Source organism: Artibeus jamaicensis, unplaced genomic scaffold, assembly GCF_021234435.1.
Source record: "Artibeus jamaicensis isolate MK-2021 breed Jamaican fruit bat unplaced genomic scaffold, CSHL_Jam_final scaffold_537, whole genome shotgun sequence".
Lineage (NCBI taxonomy): Eukaryota > Metazoa > Chordata > Mammalia > Chiroptera > Phyllostomidae > Artibeus > Artibeus jamaicensis.
In genome coordinates this window covers 13,797,146-13,820,659 of record NW_026522047.1, presented here as the reverse complement: position 1 = coordinate 13,820,659, position 23,514 = coordinate 13,797,146, and the positions used below count along the sequence as shown (strand labels likewise).

The window sequence follows — 23,514 nt, the reverse complement described above, 5'->3', positions numbered from 1 at the left end:
GTCAGGATTTTCCCCATTAAGCAGTTGTCACATTCTTTTCCAAATCTGCATTCATACCCATAATGGCAGTTCAGATGATCCTGGCAAAAGAGAGAAAGGGAAGAACTAAGGGAGGAAGGTTGCTTCATGAGCACAGGGTTTGTCTGGGACGACGGGGCAGTTCTCAAAGTGACGGTGTGAAAGCTTCACAGCAGCGTGAGTGTACTTAAAGCCTCTGAATTATACATTGGAAATGATTTAAATGATAAATTATGTAATTTCTATCAGGAGGAAGGAGGAGGGAGGGAAGGAAGGAAGGAAGGAAGGAAGGAAGGAGGGAGGGAGGGAGGGAAGGAAGGAGGGAGGGAGGGAAGGAAGGAAGGAAGGAAGGAAAGGAGGGAGGGAGGGGAAGGAAGGAAGGAAGGAAGGAAGGAAGGAAGGAAGGAAGGAAGGAAGGAAGGAAGGAAGGAAGGAAGGAAGGGAGTCTCATGGTACCCAGTCTTTCTATAGTTGTGTTTTGCATTAGTTGAGCCCTTTTCGGAACAAGATTCAAGACTGCTACAAGTGTTTTTGAAGACGGGAAGAGTAAGCCTCTCAGATTTGCATTGTACCCCATTATCTTGACCGAGTAAATAGGTCCACAAACTACCACCCAGCCTGCAACACCTGCCCCCGCCCCCCACTTTCTTCCTCTAGCTCTTCCTGGGTCACCACGAGGAAGCGGCTGACGGACGTCAGCGTTAGCGGCCTGAAGAACTAGGGTTGGAGGTGCAGAGGCTCATTTTTCTTCCCGTGAAATGATCGCCTGCCCCAAGCTTTTTTCCTTCTAGGATTGTACTGTGAAATCATTTTGGCGCTAGTCCTGGGTTTATTTGAGTGGCCACGTTACGTCTTATCTGTACACATGCTCTCTTGGGAGAAATGTGTGCAGAGCTATGTGGTAAAGACTTTTTTAGCTATCGTTTAAAAAATACAGATGTTTGTGCCGAGTCTTGCTCTGAGTGCAACCCTGGCTTCCAGGGTTTCCCGTGGTCCACGACCCCTTCCCCCGGCCGTCCTCACCTGGTCCCCAGAGAAGATCGGTAGTCAGCACTCCCCCTCCACAGGTGGGCCGTGTGCACAGAGAGCACTGCTCGGTCCGGGGTGGATGCCACCCATGGGCAGAGGAGAGACACCACTCTGGTCCTGCTGGTTGTAAAGGAGCCTAAACACCATGTCTCACTGAGCCCAAGGTACACATTTTTAGATCTCTGAAATCAACAATCATGTGTGAGTCTCCGAGTTGATGAAATACGGTGTATTAGGGAGAATCTAAAGACAGCAGCCTATATACCACGTTGTAGAAATCATTCGAATCTCTCCCTGCAAGGAAAGTTAGAATCTGACTATTCCTAAGTCACAGGCAAAGGAGAGGAGGCAGGTCTATTTCAGAGTCAGGCCTCCGAGTGGAGGCTTCTTGGGAGCTTTGGCTTTCTGCAGTGGTAATAGGCGCAGTACAGCCTCCTTCCACATGGGGCTGTGCGAAGGTCTGTGCTTGAATGCGAGCCTCTCTGTATCAGAAGGGGCTCTATCGTAACCTTCCATGCAGATGCTACAAGAAGTAAGAACAGATTCATTGTGGATTAGAGGGCAAAGATGTCATTGGAACTCCGTGACTTGCTGTGGGCAACTGTGACTTGGGCTGGGTTTCTGTTCAGTGCTCTCTCCCTCCCTCCCACCAGGCACAAGGGGCTCCCTGCGGTCCACCAAGTCCATCCCCTGTACCACCCCCTTAGAACCTAAGGACTTCTATGAGTAGGGGCTGTGTGGGTCAGGACCACTCCAAGTCATGTGTTTGCTGTGACAGGCATGTCCTAGAAAACCTCAGCTTGTGTATGAAAATATCACCTTGAGACAGTGACATGGGAGAGACTTTTAAGAGCCCCCTCATTATCCGGCAAACCGTACCCACGGGTCACGACCCACCCTGCCTGCACTAAAGACTCCCTTTGCCTGCTCTTCATGCCAGATCCAGAGTCAGAGCCCGAAGGTGGGGGCTGATTTCAGATCTGAAAGTGTTCAACGTGGGGAAAGGAGTGGCCAGGTCACGGGAGACAGCTGGCCGGCTGTCCTAGATGGACATGGACACTTTCACTCCCACCGCCTATAAAAGGATGCTCATTTTAACTGAGGCCCAAATCAGGACTGTGAAAGCAAAGCAAATACCCTTCTTCCCACACCTCCTCCTGTTTCATGTCAAAAATGGGGGCGGGGAGGGGAGGTCAGCAGTGACGAGACTTGAGGAAGGGAAGCGCTAGGAGGAATGTGCCTCGCTGACTTTTGAACGCCAAACACCGCAGTCTTAGCCACCTGAGCCCAAAGACAGCCCAACTGCTTCTGTAAATGTATTTTTCTGGTGGCACCGGGGAGGCCCCCAGCATTAAGGTCAAACCGAGTGAACAGTGGAGGAGGAAATTCCAGCGGGTCAGGTTTCCAAGTGACAGACATGGTTTAGATACAGCGCCACACCTAACTCAGATTCAAAGTGGACTGAAGGCTTAATATGTCCGGGAGGGGGGGGGGGCGGGCAAAGGGGGAGGAGGCCCGAAACTGTGCCTAGGGCTGTTTCCAGAGACCACCTGGTGGGCCTTTAACGCAGAGGCAGAGGATGCAGGGGCTCCGCAGCCGCGCGGGTGACCCACTGCCGGGAAGGCCTCTCTGTCCTTCCCTCCAAACCAACTGACTTGCTTTATTGGACACGGAGAGTGACCCAGCAGAGAGCGCCTGTGTGAAGTTTCTCAAGCTTCCAATGCCACCTAGGAAGGGCCAAGGGAACTGTCTCCCTCTTCCCTTTCTCCCGTAGCCATGGAGATGCCGGGCAGACCATCCCCCGCATCCCCTTCACTTCACCTTGAGATACCAGGTGGGCCACGAAGTGCTGCCTTACACTTGGGGGACTAGACTCTCCCGGACGAGTCCCCAAGCATCCCACCACTCAGATGTCCTTGTGCACGGCTGAGTTTGGCATCCTGTTGCCATTTCAGGGCACGGTCAAATTCACCGTCACTCTAGTGACGTGAATAATTCGTCCGCACTAATAAAACCATAGCTGGTCCTTGCCATCTTTCCCTGTTCTTACACTGATTTCAAATAACATGAATGCCACTTTTTGGGGGGGTGGGGAGATAGTTTCCTTATTCAAGTCCAGTGTGGGGCGGTGGGCAGACAAAGGTCACAGAAGGATAATGATGCAAAATAGCTGTGAAATGACCCCTGCGTCTCTCAGAACTCGGCATTATCCACCTGTGGAGCGAGGCCTCCACCACACAGGAGGGGCAGCCTCACCCGTCAGCCTGCGGCTGCGGGTCTGTGAATCACATGTGAAATAGAATTCGTTTAGTGGTGGGAGGTCACACAAACGGTGCCCCACAAACGTGGCCTCCGAGTCCCGCCCTTCCTCGTGTCCCGATAGACTCCTGTCTTCCCAGACTGCTTGGATTGGGGGGGGGGGGCCTCGGCCGTCGCCAGAGCCCGAGAGCCAAAGGAAACAGCCCCGGCTGCCCGGGCACTGTGTCTGTGGTGAGGTTTATGAGCGGCTCCTGCAGCTGGGTTTGGCCTCAAAAAAAACAGTCAGATTTTCACTTGGATCTGTGAGAGCCCCCGTGAGGGGAACACGCGGACGTCCGTGCCAGCGCCACCAGACCCGCACCTTGGCCCCTGGCGCCGCAGTCGCCGCTTCTCTTGGTGGGAACTCTTCGAGTTTCAGCATTAACGTGCACGTCTCGTGTTTTGAAAGCCTGCCTTAACACACAAAAAATCCTTGAAAGCAAAAACATTAGTTGAAATAAGAAGTGGGCCCGTATTTTATATAACCAGTGTTCATAGTATCTTTGTAAATATAGTAACTACCCATTTATAAGCCATTGCTTGTTTCTCCCCACTTTGAGCAAATTCCTAATCTCTTTCGAGGAAAACCTTCGTTCCGTTGGAGCTCTGTTTAGAACTGTCGTGGGATTGTATGTGCTCTTGTTGGCAGCTGGGGGGGGCTGGGGGCGGATGGGGAGGAGGAGGTGCCCTCTGGCAGCTTCAGGGGCTCAAGCAGCCACAAACCACACCCCCACTCTGTTCCCTGGTCAGTGACAGCCAGAGATGCCCCGCATGCAGGGCCAGGAGAGGCCGTGCCTGGGGCCCGGCGGGGCCAGCAAAGCCAGGCCGGCGACTTTGCCAGGCTCAACAATGGCGACCACCAGCCTCTATGGTCAGGTTGACACCCGAGGTCCTGCTGCCTACCCTTCCACAGTTCAAAACCCCGGCAGCACAGCTTGAAATTCCCAAACTTTCCAAAGCTAGTTGGATTCAGGCTGAAAGAAAAATGGGAGATTTTACCCCATATAGAAATGTCTCATCGCTATGTTGTACACCTGAAATTAATATAATATTATACGTCAACAGTACTTGAAAAATAAGTTTTAAGAGAAAAGCTATCACTCCAGTAGTGTTGTTGTGCTTCACTCCCCCTCCCCAGCCCACCCCCCAAAATGTGCAGATAACAGAAAGCACAGCTCAGGGTAAGAGCGTCCTCTGCGAGGCCTCCCCGTGCTTTGAGGGATGCGGATGGTGGCTGGTGTCTGCCAGCCAGGGTGTGGGACGCTCCCCGGCCCGACCTTCTCCCATACTGATCACTGCAGTGATTTTTTAAAGGGCTGTGCCCTGCTCCCCAGGATTCATTCCCACTTGTCCTTCTGTCCCCTTCTTTCCTGCTGTGATCTGTGTTTGCTGTTCAGTACCAGACGTCCTTTCCCCATTGGGCTCTTGACCTGACAACTTCCTCTCCTCTGAGCTCCCAGCCCCTCCTGGAGCCCCCCTTCTGGGTGCCTGCCTCTACTTTGAGGGGTGGGCCTGTTTCTCTGCAGCCCTGAAAAGGAAGGGGATAGGCGGGGAGGCTGGTGGGGACCAGCACTGGAAACCCCCACTAGGAACCATCTCTTCCTGTGGTTCAAGGGCCCTGGCCCTCAGCTCCCAAGGACTCTTCCTGAGGAGCCCCCACGGCTGACAGGACCAGCGCTCTCATAAGGAGCCAGTGAGCAGAAGGAAGCTGAGGGTGTCACCATGGTTCCTTTCCCCAGGCCCCCTCCAGAGGCCGCACCCCTGCCTGTGCGTTCCTGCCTCTCCTCGTAGGTGTCAGTCATGCAACCACGTGCAAGGACTCAAGATCCTACGAGATTTTTCAAAGTTCTCCCCCCACGCCTTCACCACCACCACCAAGTTCATTCTCTAACTGAAAGGGGTACAGACGCTGGAAGGACAGCTCCCTGTCTAAAGGGAGGGAGAGTCGTCCTGTGCTCTGTGCCCCCCGCCCCGCCCCCAGCCCCAACTCCCAGGCTCCTTTTCTTTCTCAGAGGTACAGATAATGTGGGTTCAGTTTTAAGGGTTTAAGTGGATTTTTTTTTCTGAACCTACTAACTTCTTTGAGATTGTCAGGAATCTAGAAAATGCTTAAGTGTTTTTTTAAAGATTGAAGTACTGATACTGAGTTCCCCAAACATTTTAAGGGCAGCGTCTCCCTCCAAGCTCCCTCACCGCACCCATTTGTGTCTCCCCAGAACCTAGACTGGCTCAGCTGAGGGGGGCACAGACTCAGGGGGCCCGGGACACATCTGGTCACCAAGTCAAATCAGAGCGGGTGGCCCCCCCGATTCCTTCAGGTGACCTGCCGACAGGAGCTGGCCTAGCCCAGGACAGCAGCCGCCAACAGTGCCCCATCCCTTCGTTCCCAGGGCCCTTTATTACCTTCACTCAGACAAGGGAAAGAGAGCAGTCTGCCTCCCTTCTACTTGTTTAATAAAAGAAAACATAGCCACAGTGTGACACCTGACTTTCGGTGGATGCACAGAAAGACCAGCCTCTGTATCAGAGAAGGAAAGAGCAGCAGAGGGGTAGGTCCGGCGTCAGACGTCAGAGGAACTGTGCACCGTCAGACATGGTGGGAAAATCCATAGCAACAGGGCCAGGAGAGCCAGATGGGGAGTCCTGCAGCCCCTCCCTGAGACGTGAAGACAGAGCAAACCAGGGAAGCCATCCGTCTTCCAGAGCCGAGTGGTAATTGCAGAGTGTGGTAACCGGTATCTGCTTCTCTTCACTGTTGTGTCACTAAGGGGTGGGAAGACCTGCAAAGGGAAGGTTTTCGTCTGCTCAGAGGGGACACCCCATCTCCAGCTGGCTGACACCACCCGTGTTTTTACCAGGGACCACCACTGTGTTCTTTAATCATGAGTTCCAGCGGCCTGTCTTGTTATGGTGATGAACTAACTACCTTGTTAGAAATTATTTCTGCTACCATCTCTAGTTTGCATTTAAAAGATGGATGGGGCAGATCCAACATTAGTTATCTTATGAAACTATCACACCACTTCTGATGCAAACAAGATTTCCCATGAAGACCGAGACTGATTTTCCAACTGAAAAAAAAGTTCAATACTGAGCCTAAACCACTAGCTCAGCCTCAGAAGTACGTAGTTGTCACTTTGTTGTGAATTCTACTTGCCATTGAAACCCTGTCACTGGACCACCATCTAACTTCCATTATTGTCAGGCCTTCTTGGGGGGGGGGGGAGCTCAGCGAAATGTGTAGCAGGAAGTAGAAAGTTGGGGGAATAAGTTCAGGAAGCACAAAAATGAAAAGGTGTCCTCTCAAAGTATTAGTCCTGTTCCCTGTCACTGTTTGCCCTCTGTCTTCATCCCCGGGTACACGGTCAGGCCTCTAAACACAGTCCACATGTCCCCCTGCTCTGTGGCTCCCGTGGAAAGTCAGGTGGCAGTTCTAAAATACCACTGTGTACTAAGTTTGCATTGGAATAAACTCAGCTTTTCAAAAGCAGGGAAGACCAGGAACACTGGAAATGTTTATGCTGGTTTTTGAGCCGGGACCACTCTCTCTGCCAGGTTTCTAGAAGCCACATGTGGGCAACGTGAGGAAAACAGAGACGAGAAATGAGCAGGAGGAGACAGGACCATTAGTCTGGCGAGGGACCCCACACACACATGTTGCGTGCGGAAAAAAATGCGCGTGAATTCTTATTCTTGCCAAAATATGCCGTGCAGTTAAATTTGACTCTTTCCTCTAAAGTTCCTGCAGTTGGAAACTGGGCCTCAGATGGCTTCCCTTTGCCTCCCAGCCCTGCCTCCCCCCGTTCCTCCCAGTCCACCCCCTTCTAATCCCCATTCTACCCTACACCAGCGTGCTCTTGCTCAAGTGGTGCTCCTATCGTTTTAGTCCATGTAAGAGTCTTCAGCGCGGCTCCCCGTGGGTCAGTCAGGTCGGAGGTCTGAGCCTGCGTCCAGACCCGTCAGCGGTCAGACCCACCCACAGAGCTCAGCCCCCACACACCCCAGCACACTGCTCGGCTGGGGCCTGGGGGCCACCGTCTGCCTCCTGGCAGGTGGCTGCTCCCGCCTCCTCACTTCCACCCAGGCTGCCCCGCTCACCCCCAAAGCCCTTCCCAAACAGAATCAGAGATGTCGGGGCGTGGTAGGAGCCTCAGAGAGCTCCTGGGCAGGTGTCCCCATTTATGATGACTTGCCCCAGGTCACACATTTGTAGAACCCTTGGGTCCTGTGTCCCCATTCTGCCCCCTTTCTACTACGGAGCTCCAACCATCCCAGGTCTGACCAGGCTGGCTGTATGGAAATCCTGTGGAATCATGGGATCATCCTGCCACTGTTCAGAGAAGGGAAGCCTTGTCTGTGCACTAGGTGTTTAGTGTCCATCCAGGACCGTGGCCTTGGCTGCCCTTCTCTGAGACTCCAACCACACCACCCGCCGGCACCTGGGGTACTGGAGGCCCTTGGGACTCCCAGAGCTGCCCAAGCTTTTTAAAAAGTGGATGCATATCTGAGTCAAAAGAAAGCTTTAACAGCGTATTATACATCCTTCCTGCAATGTTCTAGTGCTCTGACTTCAGGCGGAGGGCTGTGCTGTGTGTTTCTCTGGCGAAAGGTGCATTTTGGCCATGGAGTGGTGGTATCTTCCTGCAGGCGAAAGCAAAGCAAAGTTGTAAACACAGCCCAGACGCATGGATTTTTGCGTTCTATTAAGCAAGTCAGTTGTTTGCTCATTTGGTTTGTTTGTCTTACTTGTAGCTGAATATTTGCTGAAAAAGAATCAGCTCTAAGACCTGGAGACTGAAACTGGAAATGCCAGTAAGGCCTGTGCAGTGCTGTGCAGCTTCAAGTGACAGGCACGAGGCTCCGTGTCCTCAGACCGGATCCCTGACCTTGTAGCCTTATATAGCCAAGGTCAGAGCCTTGGCGATATACAGGGTCCAGCACAAATAACGCCCCTTCTTTTATTACATCAGAGTCTTTTATTGCAGAGTCATATAAGCATGTAATTCTGTAACATAACAATACCACACTCAGGCACACCATCGGACATTTTAGGTGAAATGGTCAAACTGCTCTCCATCTCGTGTGAGACATTCACGTACCCTACCAACCACACTCAGTGGCATTCCTTCTGCCAGACCCTGCATTTTACTGAGTGAGTCACGCCAAGTTCCTGAGTGGAAAGCAGATCCTCCCCCAGGGCACATGCGCATCTCACGGTGCGACGTGTTGGGCTCTGCCCCTCAGAAGCCTGTGGGAGGTGCTGACCGTGACTGAGACCCTGCTGCAGCCCCAGATACTTCCCCGTGCTGGTGGCGAGGCTCTGTGCCACGGGGGCGGCCCCTCCGCGTCATGAGGCTTCTAACTGCACCCTGGACATGGATGTCCACTCTCTGGGGGCTTCCGCTTACTGACTAATGGGGAACAGCGACTTCTTTTGTTTGGAAATTCCCTACGGCTACATCAAAAAAGGGATGAGAACATGGCCTGGTCAGCCTTTTCCACATGCTTCTAAATATGAATCAAGAGTTGGGGTTCAGCCCTGACTGGTGTGGCTGAGGTGGTTGGGCATCGTCCTGCACAGTGAAAGGTCACCGGTTCGACTCCCAGTCAGGGCTCATGCCTGGTTTGCAGGTTCAGTACCAGCACCGAGAAGCAACCCATTGATGTTTCTGTCTCACACCGATGTTTCTGTCCCTCTCCTTCTCCCTCCCTTCCCCTCTGAGAATAAATAAATAAAATCTTTCAAAGAAAAAAAAAAGAGGTGGCATGGCATTCACTGGCCCTTGGATCTGTCCAACTGGTCTCCAGTGAAAAGTCAGCCCCGGGAGACTAAGGCCTAAGTCTCCCTCTTGCTGGCTCTTCCTGCGTCACGTAATGGGGATGTGAGACAGGCCTGAGGTTCACTTGAGCGGTTCATCGTCCCCACCTCCCCACTCCTCAGCAGGCATCCAGCCTTTCATACTTCATTTCAGCTTCAGGAAAGGGTTGGTTGCCTTGGGAAGCATTTCATCACGCTGGTTGAGAAACTGTCTATTCTTAGGGGAGGATGGGGGGAGAAGACACACAAGAGCGAAAGCAAAGTAACTAGTTGGACTCAAGTTGGAGAAACCAGGGTGTAGCTCGGAGAAAGGGTCCCCAGGAAAGGAAGACCAGGCTCTGAGCCCTAGTGCGGGGGAGCTGTCTCAGGCTCATAGCCCCCTGCACGGAGCAGGGTAGAGCTCCATGTCCTGCCCAGCAACCATCGGCCCCACCCTCCCACTCTGAGGTTAGCCTCCCACAAGCAGTTGGGAAGAAGTGGTGGTCGTGAGCCCTTTTAATGGAGGTCTGTGGTCCCAGGCGGACAGTGAATGTTCACAGAGCTCGCCCAGGTCTGGGAAGAGTGTCCAGCAAAGGGGAGTGTCCGGCTGACTGGCAAGGAAGAATTATCCCAAGGAACTTTGGGAGAGACTGAGGAGGGCTGGGTGTTGGAGGTATTCTCGTGGTAAGAAAGTCACACGCGGCTTTAGCTTCTGGTAGAAAGGAAGAAGAAATTAGCGGCACATCCCAGGTAATGAAGCAAAAATATTTCTGCTTTTAAAGGGTGTATTTGGCCTCTCACCTCCATCTTCGAAGGTCTGCATCCCTGTTGCCAACAGGAGTGAATTCCGTCCTCACTAAAGTGGAAGGTGCCCCTCAGCATCACCTACATTCTAGGATCCGGTTCCATATTTAGCTGCCGACCTAATTTTTATCCTAAGCAAAAGGTGATGATTTGGGAACAGGCTGTTCTCCCTCGTAAGGCTGAGGAACTGGACTGACCGTTAAGAAAACAAAATCTGCCCTGGCTGGGTAGCACAGTTGGAGTGCCATCCCAGGCACCAAAAGGTTGCAGGTTCGATCCCCAGTGAGGGCGCGTTCAGGAGGCAGCAGATGGATGTTTCTCACATAGATGTTTCTCTCTCTCCCTTCCTCTTTCTCTAAAAGGAATAAGCTTATCCTCGTGTGAGGGTTTTTTTAAAAAAAAGAAGAAAAAGAAAAAACAAAATCTAAGCTGGAAGTATAAGCCCCACAAAAAGTTTCTAATTCCGCATCAGTGTTCATATCGATGATGACAGGGGCCAGCATCTGCGGGCCAAGCTCCGCTGAGTCGTCCCACCTGGGGGAAGTTCCCATAAAAGGCCTGGGAAGCGTAAGACTGTGGCGAGGATGATTTCTGATTGTTCCCAGGTGCCCTTCCCAGGTGGCTGTGCGTGTGTGGGGCAGAGTCGGAAGCGGTGGTGTGCGCGCAACGCCAGGGCAACCCAGGAGACTCGTGGAGGTCGCGTTCCTTTTTACTTTAACATATTTTTTATCTTATTGATTATGCCATTACATTTGTTCTATTCCCCCCTCCGTTCCCCTCCACCCTGCACACCCCTCCCCCACCATTCCTCCCCTTTAGTTCATGAACACAAGTCTTGAGTTCTTTAGATTCTATATTTCCCCTACTATTCTTGCCCTCCCTCCTATCTATTTTCTACCTACTGTCTATGCTACTTATTTTCTGTACCTTCTCCCCCCTTCTCCTTCTCCCACTCCCCTGTTGCTAACCCTCCACGTGATCTTCATTTGTATGGTTCACTCCTGATCTAGCTATCCTCTTAGTTTGCTTTTGTTTTAGGTGTGGTTGTTGATAACTGTGAGTTTGCTGTCCTTTCACTGTTCATCTTTTTTATCCTCTTTTTCTTAGGTAAGTCCCTTTAACATTTCATATAATAAGGGCTCGGTGATGATGAACTCCTTGAATATGGTCTTATCTGAGAAGCACTTTATCTGTCCTTCCATTCTAAATGAAAACTTTGCTGGATAGAGCAATCTTGGTTGTAGGTCTTTGGATTTCATGACTTGGAATACTTCTTTCCAGCCCCTTCTTGCCTGTAAGGTCTCTTTTGAGAAATCTGCTGACAGTCTGATGGGAACTCCTTTGTAGGTGACTGTCCCCTTAGCTCTTGCTGCTTCTAGGATTCTCTCCTTCATTTTAATCTTGGCTAATGTAATGATGATGTGCCTTGGTGTGTTCCTTCTTGGGTCCAATGTCTTTGGTACTCTCTGAGCTTCCTGGATTTCCTGGAAGTCTATTTCCTTTGCCAGAATGGAGAAGTTCTCTTTTATTATTTGTTCAAATAAGGTTTCCACTCGTGGCTGTTCCTCTTCCCCTTCTGGTACCCCTATAATTCGAATGTTAGAGCGTTTGAAGATGTCCTGGAGGTTCCTAAGCCTCTCCTCATTTTTTTGAATTCTTGATTCTTCATGTTTTTCTATTTGGTCATTTTTTCCTTCCTTCTGGTCTGCTCCCTTGATTTGAGTCCCAGTTTCCTTTCCATTACTCTTGGTTTCCTGTGCATTGCCATTCATTTCAATTAGTTTAGCCTTCATATGTTCCTCTAATTTGTGACTAAAATCAACCAGTTCTGTGAGTATCCTGATCACCAGTGTTTTGAACTGTGCATCTGAAAGTTTGGCTATTTCTTCATCGCTTAGATTTATTGGCTCTGGGGCTCTGAGTTGTTCTTGAGCCATGTTTTGATCTGTTTGTGCCTGTTACGAACAAGGAGAGGTGCCTTAGGCATTCACCAGGGTGGGGTCACCCAGGTGGCTGGTTTGTGACGCTGTATGTGGGGGCGGGGTCAGAAAGGGAGCAATGGCAGTCCTCTCTGCTCACCCAGTCCGCCTCACCGCTGGCCCCCTGCCTGTTTATCTGAGTGTAAATGTGCGAGCCCACCGCCCTGCACCGTGCAGTCTCAATACTCGCCTCTTCACTGGTTTATCTGCACACAAATGCATGGCCGACCACAGACAGCCAGCCACGCCTCTTCCCTGTGTCCGCCGGTAGCTGCCCCTCACCTGGGATCTGCGCCCTCGGCTGCCTGTGCACCGCCCGGGACAGGGGATCTTCCCTGCCTGACCCGCTCCACTGCTGGCTTTGCCCCTCTCACCAGTTGAGCTGAGCGGTTCATTGTTTTCAGACTCTGTATTGTCGATTTTCTGTGTGGTTTGGTTGCATTTATTATTGTTAAAGCTTTATTGTTTTTAGGTTTGGTTGTGCGAGGAAGCAAAGTGTTTCCACCTACGCCTCCATCTTGGTGGAAGTCGGAGGTCGTATTTCTTTTAGGGCCATTGCTACCCCAGTTTGTCTCCGGCCCTTCTCAAGCTTAACAGGAGACCTGGGCCAATTCTATTTTTTGGAGTTACCAGGTAGCTGTACAAAATGAGCAAGTGCCAATGAAAAAAGAAACAGAAAGTAATGTTTTTATTTTTAAAGTACAGTGTGGTGTAATTGTACCCTTCACAAGATAAACATGGGACTTAGAAAGATAAACTTGGACTTGAAAGTCCATCAGTCATAATAGGCTTGGTCTGGTCTCAGGGTACACCTTAGAGCCATGAAGTAGAAGGTATCTTTCAATACTATCAGCATTTCTCAGTGACTCTACATAAACTCCTGTTTAAAGAATACATTTAAAGAGTTTTTCTGGACGTGAGGCCCAGGGCCTGATGGACCCCCATCCCCAACCACCCCCAGGCCCTGCCTGACCCTCTGTGAGCCCCTGCTTCCTCTAAGATCCTGCTTCTTCACCCAAACCTCTAAATACGTAACGTTCCAACCCCAGGCTTCTCAGTGAGATTTCTTGCCCCTACTTTTCATGCTCTCCTCGAGTCCTGGCCTCCTCAACCCCCCACCCCACCCCGCAGTGCTACAGGCCTGGCCTGCTCCCAGGAATGTGGGGAGGGCAGCCTCTTCTCTGAGCCTTGGTGTGAGTGCACCTGGTTGGCCTGGAAAGCAGGTGGCTTCAGCAGCCAGAAAACCAGCAGTGCAGCCGACCCGGACCCCCACCTGCTCTGGAACCATCTTCCGCTTGGGAGGGGAGAGCAGGGCGGGGCCAAGACTGAGCAGCTTCATAGGAAGGGCTCTTCCCAGGCAGCCAGGGCTGGAGGCCCCAGCCACCCTGCATGGGCTGCAGAGAGGATGGAGGCTTGGGAGGGAGCGCCCTTGGGCTCTGGACCCCACTCCCCCAGTGCTGTCCCATAGCGGCTGCGGTAGAGAGTTCCACTTGGCAGTGCGGTGGGCGCTTGCCTATAAATGGAAACATTGGCCGGGCTCCCGGGCTAACTCAAGATGGGCTCTGCATCGTTATGTAATCTTTGCTGTGATGACTTCATCAGGAGCAGGGAGGCAATAAAGAGAAAGGCACGATTTGGGGGAATGGTAGCTCAGGAGGAACTCTTCCCCGCAGCTGGGCTGAGGACAGCTGAGACGCCTTCCTCCCGCTCCCGTTTTTTAAATCAAGGAAAGAAAGGCAGCCAACAGATGGGTGAAAACCTAAATCCGGAAGCCGCTGACAAACCACTTGCAGGCCATGTGTCCTACAGCGGTCCCTTGCATGCTGTCCCCACCTCTGGGGGGTGGGCCTCGACGCCCCTGGGGCTGGGGTCTCCTTACAGCCCCGCGGAGAAGACAACCCGTGGGGACAAAGTGACAGTTTTCACTGTTTCCCAAGTTCTTAAACTCGAAAGGCTGCGCTGGCCCTGGCCACGCTCTGGTTTCGAGCCGACGCTGGAGGGAAAACACCACCAGGAGCCTGGTGGTGTCACAAAGGGCAGCTCGTCCCGGCAGAACAGGGAATTCTGGGAAGATACTCAGGGCGCTTCAGAGCCAAGGCTGGGACTTGCGGGCTCTTGGTCGCAGCAATGAAAAGCTGGCCTCATTGCTGAACCCATAGCCAAACCCGGTCTGTTCAGGTCTTGAAGTCTCCAGAGAACTGCATTTAAGGTGTCTGCTTTGCACTCCAGAGCTTAAGGTGGGCTCAGGTGGAAACAGGCCCAGGCCCAGGCACAGCCAGGCTCCCCCTGGAGTGCCACAGGGTCCCTCCCATGCGTTCCATGTCTGTCTAGACTAACTGTTGTTTATGAGGTTTGCCGTTTTGAGTTTGGTGTTTGTTTTGGGGGGAGAGTATTGTTTAATGAATCCTCTAAATGTTGACCACTTAAGTTGTTTTTACTTTTTCACTATTCTAAGTCATTCAGGCTATTCAAGATACATCTTTGCACAAAACTATGAATTTCCATGAGATGATGAGTCCTTAGAAATGGGATTTCAGGATGTGATGTGTCCATGTCTTTGATCGCTGTCTCTCTGCGCTAGCGGCCAGTGCCCTCTTGTCTGAGCTTTTCTGAAACGTCACTTCCTCCGGGAAGCCGAGTCCCCTCCCTAAGCACAGTCAGGTGCTGTCACCACCGGGTCCCTGTCTCTGCTGTCTCCTTGGCCCAGGGTGTGGCTTGTGCCTCCTCATCCACAAAGAAGCCACCAGCTGCTTAGGAACCAGGGGACTCTCATCCCTCATCAGAATTTTGGAGCCCTTGAAAACAAGCACATAGGCAAACAGACTTTCTTTCTTTCTTTCTGCAATTTACAGACTTTATTTTTTAGAGCACAAGTTCTTTAAAGTATTCATAAAGAAAATTGAAAGAGTATAAAATAAAAATTGCTTATCATCCTTGTCTAACATGATTATTCTGTGACAACTGATTTAGAAACTGCTTTTCTTCGTCCTCTTAACTATATATTGTAAGCTCTCTAAGTGATTAGGTAGTCTGAGAAGGCATGATTTTTATTGGCTCCCTAGTATTCATGGTATGGATGTACCATAATTTGTTTAATCAGGCTCCTATTGTTGCACACTAATGAACTTTTAACCAATTTAGAGTTGCTTTGGTGGTGGAATTAACCACAACAAAGGGATCAGAAGGACTCTATAATTTACATCAAAGGCAGAGGAAAAGCATAATTCTCAAAGTTGTGTTGTACTGGAGGGACCTATGGTAACTTTGTACAAAGAACTGATAAAGACAAATGGTATTTTTGTTTTCACCCCCAAGAAAGTCCTTGAAAGCCTGACCTTCCTGTGGCTGATGGCAGCTCACATCTTGCACAGGACTGCCAACTTTAACCCTTTCTCCTCAGCAGAGGCCCCCGTTCAGTAGCTCAGAGAGGCATCTGTTGTAGGGCCATCTTTTGCTGCTCCCCAGTCATACGTGATACTGGTTTAGGCTAGAACTGTCCTAGCTCGTTCATCGGCTCAATGCAACAGTAGCTATTCTGTTCCAACTGCGGACCTAGCTCTGTGCTGAATGATAGAAAACATTTTTTAAAAAAACACCCTACAGACTTTATAGGAATTATTCTACCAGAAAATTATAACTTGTAAGCATTATAAAGTTGGAGCTTTCTACCTTTCTTATGGTAATTAGTAAGAAACGCCATGTATATACCATGGTCGTGAACATGGAAAATATATTATTGCATGGGGGACAGGGGAAAGGCTGGGAGCAATTACAAACCTCAAAATATTAACAGAGTTGCCTTTGAGTGTTAAAAATGAATATTGCATTTTCTTTATACTTTTATACAGTCTTTTCAAATTTTTCCAGTGAACAGAGGGAAAATCAACAAAACATTTGTTTTTTAAACAGTACAGTGTCTAGGTGAGAACTCCATTCTTCTCGCTGAGAGCCTAGAAAGATGAGCAAGTTTAAAAGCTTAGTCCCCACAATCTCAGGAGCTAAGCAAGAACCGGAAACAGCCCACTTCCCTCACCCTGACTTTCCAGACCTGCATGTTCGTGTGGTGGCAGCAGTGATAATAACAAGCACTTTGTTGCATTGGTGGGGGGAGGGCCCGTCACTGGATGGAGCCAAGTTTCTACCCGGGCCTGTTGGATTCCCCCAGTGCAAATCCCTCTTAAAGGTTGAACACAGAACTTGCAAAACCCATTTGGCTGGCTTAGCATTGGACCTCCAGTTACTGCCATTTCAGTGAGAAGCTTCCTAAACTGCCTCAAAACTCAATCATCTTGGGGACACAGCCACCACACATCATAAAACAAACCTTTTTATCCAACCTTCTTCAATAATCTGCCAAAGCAGAGGTGTTTCTATGGGGCAGGCCCTGCTGGGGCTCTGCTGTGAATTTATTGTAAGCAATCCTGCAAACCCACAGTGAGAAATTGGTCCGGACAAAGAAATTCTGTACAGGAAACCACCATCCCGAAACCAGTTTCTGCCCTGATAGTTGATCAACTTCAAAGGGAATGCTACGGTTTTATTTTATTTTCTTCCTTCCTTCCATTTACAGTGCAACCGGCTATCTTGTGCTCTTTCTTTAAATGTCAAAGTTGATGGCACAGAGGTATCCTAATTTGGGGAATCGGGTACATATGAAAAAGGACGTACATTTTGGGGCTCTTTCAGTTTCATCCTTTGATTCCCTAGAGAGTTTCTACCTTTCCGTTCCATGCCCTTGCTCTCTCCCCCGCCCCCTCCCATTTCTTTTTTCTCCAGAGCCCTCTTGGGTGGTCTCACAATTTAAACCAGATGCATGTTCTGGGGGGGGGGGGGCAAAGTCAAAATCCCAGACACCACCACTGGCTGTGGGGCATCAGACAAGTCACCTAACCTGTCAGAAAATTGGGGATTTTTTTAATCCAGTAAGATGAGTTTGATCATGGAGGGGGCCACCGCACTTTGTACTTTGCATATCATAGGTGCCTCATAAGTGCTCAGTTGTGTTCTTCCATTGTTGTCTCTGTTTTCTCCATGTTTGAAGACCCTTTTCCCTCCAGAGGGGACTTTCATCCAATCCTAGCTTTCCATAGTTCTGCCTTATATCAGACCAAGGGACAGGAAGTCTCATGGCCATCTGATGCTTCCTCACCCTTCTGTATCTTGGCTGCTTGCTCCTCCGCCTCACAACAGACCTGCAGGAGTCCTGGCCTTCCTGGAAGAATCACGGCCATGGCTCCTTTCAGAATTCTTGGGCTTGCAATGCCTGAGCAGTCCTCTGAAAGTTTGAGAATTTTGTTCCAAATGCAGAAGAATCTGCAATAGAAACCTAAGCAACTCAGCACTCTGACTTGCTTTGGAAAATGCAGGGTTTGCAATCTCATCAGGGCGCGGAGAGCTAGCTGGGAAGTCCCACCTTGCAGTCAGTGCCCATAAAGCAGGATTATCTGCCCAGGTGATTCTCAAACTGGGAGTCATGGTAATCACCTGGAGGGGTGGCTGGTTAATACACACCCAGAGGTTGTGGTTCAGTTGGCCTGGGGTCGGGCCCCAGAATCTGCATTTCTAACAATCTCCCAGGTGATGCAAGCGCTGCTGAGCCTGGACCCACACTTTGAGAACTGATTTGGCCCATTGCTGTTGCCCGCTAGAAGGGGAGGGGTAGCATCTTCTTAAGCCATTAGTTTTCTATAGGGTTTCATTAACTCTTTCATCTCCGAAGTTACCACTGTCAAGGAGAAGTCTTCGGAATATGATTTTCATTTGAGGCGGTGGGGACTGAAACCGAGGTCAGATGGCATCCCAATCCTCAGAATGCTAGTTCCCCGCCCTGAGCGCAGGGGGGCACAGCCAGGCGCCTCAGTCCAGTCCGCAGAGGAATCCTCCTTTGCTGCTCTCCAGCATGAAACTGCTGAACCCCCTCCCAGCACGTGCGCTGTCTCCGAGAAAGAACCCTTGGCTTCCGCCTTTGGAGTGGCTTCCGCCTTTGGCGAGGCCTCCGCCTTCGGACACTTACAGTTAGATTCGTACCTTTGCAGAGGAAAACCTCTGGACTCTGGTGAGAGGTTGGACGTGGAAGTCTCCTGATGTATAAAATCTAGGCAAAACTCCGTTTGGAATTGATTTACTTTTTTATTTAATTACTTGATCCAATTCAGTGTGCGCGAAAAGCACGGGTTTGTTTTTGTTTTTTCTGCACCCCCCACATATTTTTTGTTATGTATTGATTTATTAGTACTTTTTCCTATAGGGGCAACCCTCTTGCGCCCCCTCCCGACCCCCCACGCCCTCCACTCCCATTGCCTTCCCAGCCACCGGCACACGGAGTGGCGCTGGCGGGGAAACGCGCCTCCGAGCCCGCGGTCCGCGGACTTGGGCTCCTTCCACCCCGCACCCGGAGCGGCTCTCCCGCCCGCCCCCTGCGTCGCCCTTCCCGCGCCCGGGGCCACCTTGGCCGTTCCTTTGTTAGGGACGCCTGCGCGGAGAGGTGTTTTCAGGCCTGCCGGGAGCGCACGGGCCCCACTCCTGACTCCTTAGAGTGCCCTAAGGACTTGTAAGCATATAGGCTCCGAGTAGAGAGGCTCAATGACGCCCCGGGAGACTTTTTAAGTAAAATCCTAAAATTTCATTTAGGCTGTTCGCAGGCCACGCGATTGCAAAGAGAAGCCGAGGCGCGCCTCTGCTTGTGGGCTCTGTGAACCCTGGGCTACGGAGAACCGTATCTCCCCGGACTGCCCTCCCGGGGCCTGGTTCACGCCCCTCTCCCTCTTCTGCCCCAGCGCCCGGCACCAACTCGTCGCGCGCGCTCCCAGCTCTTCCGTTTCCTGCCACCGCCTCCCCCACCCCCTGCAATCTCGCTTCCCACCGGCTGCAAGAAAAGTCGGTAATAAGAAACCAGTTCAGTGTCAGTGGGAGAGCGGGGGAGATCACCCCAGAGATACACGGCACTGGAGAGAACTCATTTTGTGTAAAGAGGGCCTCGAGTCACCAGGGAATTCCTGGATTGTCTCAGGCTGTCGTGTGTGATGTCCATCACGCCGTGCGAACACCATCTGCTCGGCATTATGCTCTCAGTTGCCAGGCTACCTGCTGTACGCAGGAACACTTGACTGCCTGGCTCCCGGTCCGCAGCGTCGCCGGACCGCGCGGGCGGGGCGGGGGCCAGGGTGGGGGAGGGACGCCAGTCCTGATTAAGCCATCTGCAAGCGGAGGGGCGGGGGCCGGAGGCGCCAGCAGGAGAAGGGAGGCCCGAGCGCCGGGCTGGCAGCGCCATCTGCTGGGCCAGAGAAGGAACGGCAGCTGCTCCTTGTTCCCCGCGAGGAGGGCCGTCTGGAAAAGGCTGAAGCCCCGGGCATCCATCCTGAAGCCAGTGCGCCTGCCACGGCCACCAGTCTGATCAGCACTTTGTGATCCACCCCCACCCTGTGGCCAAGGAGCCAGCGATCTCAGGCTCACAGCCAGCAACCCTGGGCCCCTCTCACCCAAACACTAGGCGTGTTCTTGAAAACACTTAGGAGGAATAAAGCTTCCCTGCGCACAGATTTATAAATAAACAGCTGGCTGCTCTTGGGAGATATTTTTACACAGCTGTTTTTTGAAGTAGAAAACTGCCTCTTTGAGGGAGGTAGGGTGTTTTTTACACCTCCTACCTCTCTCTCCAGCCCTTAGAAAATTGCTAAGATCTTTTCCCTGCAGGAGAAAAGAGACGTAAACTAGCTTCACTGGTTTTGATACCCCTCCCCCCCACCGCCCTCCCTTTATTTTACTAAAGAGTGAAAGGTGTGGGAAATCATGAAGATCTATGTAGCCATTTGGATTGCTAACAGGAAGAGACTGAAGGAGGATTCTTGGTAGAAGGCAAGGGTGGGGGGATGAGGCGAAGAGCAAGCCAGTAATTAAAACTAAAAATACTGCATCATTTGGCTTCAAGGCATTACCATTCTGGTGACAAAAGCTCAGCCTGGTTTTCTCTAGCGGCACACACAGTGTGTGTCCTCCCTGGAAACCAGAGCGGTGGCACGAAATCCTGAAATTCGACAGACTGTCGCTCGTTAAGCCCCCTTAGACTGGAGGTTAAAAGCCACCCCGTAATGAGAAACAGCTAATGGGCTCCTCCAGCGCCGTGCGTAAGGTGAGTCATTCGGTGCGTGCTCACACTCTGGAGTCTGCGCCTGAGGCCCCACGGGTCACTCATCCGCTCTGAGTGCCGCAGAGCTGCTTGGGCGAGGCCTGGTGTCTGTACCTCGGTCCGCGGGTGTTTCATTGGGAAGGAAACCCTTTAGAAATGCTCATAGCCCTGCTGCCTCTAGGCCTCCAGTGAGAAACCTGAGGCGAAACTTTTGGGGGGAATCATCTGGTGAGATATATAATCCTGGAAAGTCAAACGTAACTATCCATTTGAAAAGATTTCTTTTTTCTCACTGTGCTTCTTTTAAACTTTTTTTATTCATTGATTTTGAGAGAGAGGAAGTGAGAGAGAAACATCGATGTGTGTGATGTCCCACTCATTCCTGCATTTGCTCGTTGCTTCCTACGCATGCATGCCCCAACCGAGTATGGACCCTTCTGTGCAAGGGACACTCTGACCAACTGAGCTACCCAGTCGGGGCCCCCACTGTGCTTCCAAAGTATTTATTTTTGTGGCAGAGAAACGGGGGCCAAAAGTGGCTGGATGTGTCAACACTGTCACAGGGGGGGTGGGGAGATAGAGAAGGCTGAGGAACCCCACGTCACTACTTACCACTTCTGAGCATGCGCCCCAGCTTCCCAGGCAGGTCACACAGGACAGGAATATCTCGAAGTGCACAAAAATAAACAGGGCTGGCCCAGACCAGCCCTCTCCTGAAATGAAGCTGTAGAAAACTTTATCTTCCCTTGGGTGTTTTCTTGCCAACTCTCTCCTTATCAAAAGTGGGAAATTATACTGAAAAACACAGAAGGAAAAAGCCCATGTGTCTGTATTTTTGCTGGTTGGTTAGCAGTCCTTCAGTGTGAATTTCTTTGTGTTAAGTCGTTTAGCCATTTGTTTCTAAAGGTGACTGGAAACAGCTTTAGCCCATTGAAAGGAAATACTTGGAAAAAGGTAGCAATACTCAGAGGAAAGGAACTGTCTTGGCCCCTGCCAAGATATTTTTTGTCAGTCAAAAATTGAGCTGGTAACATAGGTTCCTGGCATTTTAAGAGTATAAGATCTTTTTTTTATTGATTATGCTGTTACAGTTCTATTCCCCCCTTCCTTCCCCTCCACCCTACCCCCCCATCCCCACCATTACCCCCCCCTTTAGTTTATGACCATGTGTCTCAAGTCCTTTAGATTCTATATTTCCCATGCTATTCTTGCTCCCCCATCTATTTTCTATCTACTGTCTATGCTACTTATTTTCTGTACCTTCTCCCCCCTTCTCCTCCTCCCACTCCCCTGTTGTTAACCCTCCTTGAGATCTTCATTTCTATGGTTCTGCTCCTGATCTAGCTGTCCTTTTAGGTTGCTTTTGTTTTAGGTGTGGTTGTTAATAACTGTGAGTTTGTTGTCCTTTCACTGTTCATGTTTCTTTAACTTCTTTTTCTTCGATAAGTCCCTTTAACATTTCATATAATAAGGGCTTGGTGATGATGAACTCCTTGAATTTGATCTTATGTGAGAAGCACTTTGTCCTTCCATGCTAAATGAAAGTTTTGCTGGATAGAGCAATCTTGGTTGTAGGTCTTTGGATTTCATGACTTGGAATACCTCTTTCCAGCCCCTTCTTGCCTGTAAGGTCTCTTTTGAGAAATCTGCTGACAGTCTGATGGGGACTCCTTTGTAGGTGACTGTCCCCTTAGCTCTTGCAGCTTCTAGGATTCTCTCCTTCATTTTAATTTTGGCTAATGTAATTATGATGTGCCTTGGTGTGTTCCTTCTTGGGTCCAACTTCTTTGGTACTCTCTGAGCTTCCTGGACTTCCTGGAAGTCTATTTCCTTTGCCAGATTGGGGAAATTCTCCTTTATTATTTGTTCAAATAAGTTTTCCATTGGTGGCTGTGCCTTTCCCTCTTCTGGTACCCCTATAATTCGGATGTTGGAGTGTTTAAAGATGTCCTGGAGGTTCCTAAGACTCTCCTCATTTCTTTGAATTCTTGCTTCTTGACTCTTTTCTGTTTGGCCATTATTTGCTTTCTTCTGGTCCACTCCATTGATTTGAGTCCCAGTTTCCTTTTCATTGCTATTGGTGTCCTGTGCAATTCCATTCATTTCAATTAGTTTCGCCTTCATATATTTGTCCAATTTGTGGCTATAATCAACCAGTTCTGTGAGGATCCTGATGACCAGTGTTTTAAACTGTGCGTCTGGGAGTTTTGCTATTTCTTCATTGCTTAGATTTATAGGCTCTGGGGCTTTGAGATCTTGCAACATTTTTGGTCTGTTCGCGTCCTTCAAGTGTGAGGAGCAGCGCCTTGGACTCCCAGGTCGCTTGGTTGTGATGCTGTACGTGGGGGCGTGGTCAGAGCAGGGAAATGGCGACCCCCTCTGCTGTCTCGGTGAGGAGCAGAACCTTAGGTGGTTCACCTGTGCCGGGCCACTCAGAGTCGCTGGGTTATGACGCTGTATGTGGAGGTGGGGTCAGAGCAGGGAAATGGCGGCGCCCTCCCCGCATCTTGCGGTGGGGACCGCTGGGTCCCAGTCCAGTCGCCCACTCCCTCACTTGTCTATCCACGCACAAATGCGCGACCACAGTCAACCCACAGCCCTGCTCCCTCGCTGTTTCCCCTGCGGTCACTCGCTTGGTTGCTCGCTCGGTCGCTCACTAGGTCCAACCCTGTGCCTGGATTCCGAGCGCCTGAGTCCGTCTGACCAAGTTTTCCCGTGCAACCCCACTCCACCAGCTGCTGGTTTCGCCCCTTACCGGTCAGGCTGAAGAATTTGTTGTTAACGGACTTCCGAAAAGTTCAATTTTCTGTGTTCTGGCTGTGTTTTCTGTTGCTAATATTTAGTTGTCTCTAAACTTGGTTGTGTGAGGAAGCACGGTGTCTCCACCTATGCCTCCATCTTGGCAGAAGTCATAAGATCTTTTTAATATAAAATTGCATAGCTCCCTACCTAATGATTGTCTGTGTACAGACAAAATACAGAAAGACCAAAAGTTTTATTAACTTCAGCAATAATACTTGCATTCAAAGAATAGAACATTCTCTACATTCTGTTTCAGAGACATATGGTATATTTCATCTACAGAAAGTTCTCTGTGCACTTGGCACCAGGGACCAGTAGCCTGGGGAAGGCCCGTGCTAGTGGAAAGGATGTGAGTTTAGACTCGCCCAGTGTTCTGGTTCTGCTAGTTCTGTTCTTCCATTCATGAACTGTGTGACCTGGGCTAGTACACTAACTAAACAGAACTTTCATGGCTTCTTAATCCTGGGTGAGAGAAGTAACAGTGTTTCATTTCATTTTGTTTTTTGGTTGCTCTATTCTGTTTGGGTGGTGGGGGAGGGATTCATCACTGAAAAGTTGCCATCATTTGAATGACTGACACATAATTATAGAGGCCAAATTAAACCCACCCCCCACATTTAAATTAGCCCAGACATACAAGTCTCAATTTATTTTTGAAGATG

General features: G+C 50.4%; 1 protein-coding gene across 3 annotated transcripts in view; it reads left to right on the top strand.

Annotated features, from left to right (window-relative positions):
* The window catches only part of MAML3 (mastermind like transcriptional coactivator 3), a 366,154-nt gene that overhangs the window by 329,565 nt on the left and 13,075 nt on the right, over positions 1 to 23,514 (top strand). The gene's annotated exons all lie outside the window — the stretch shown is intronic.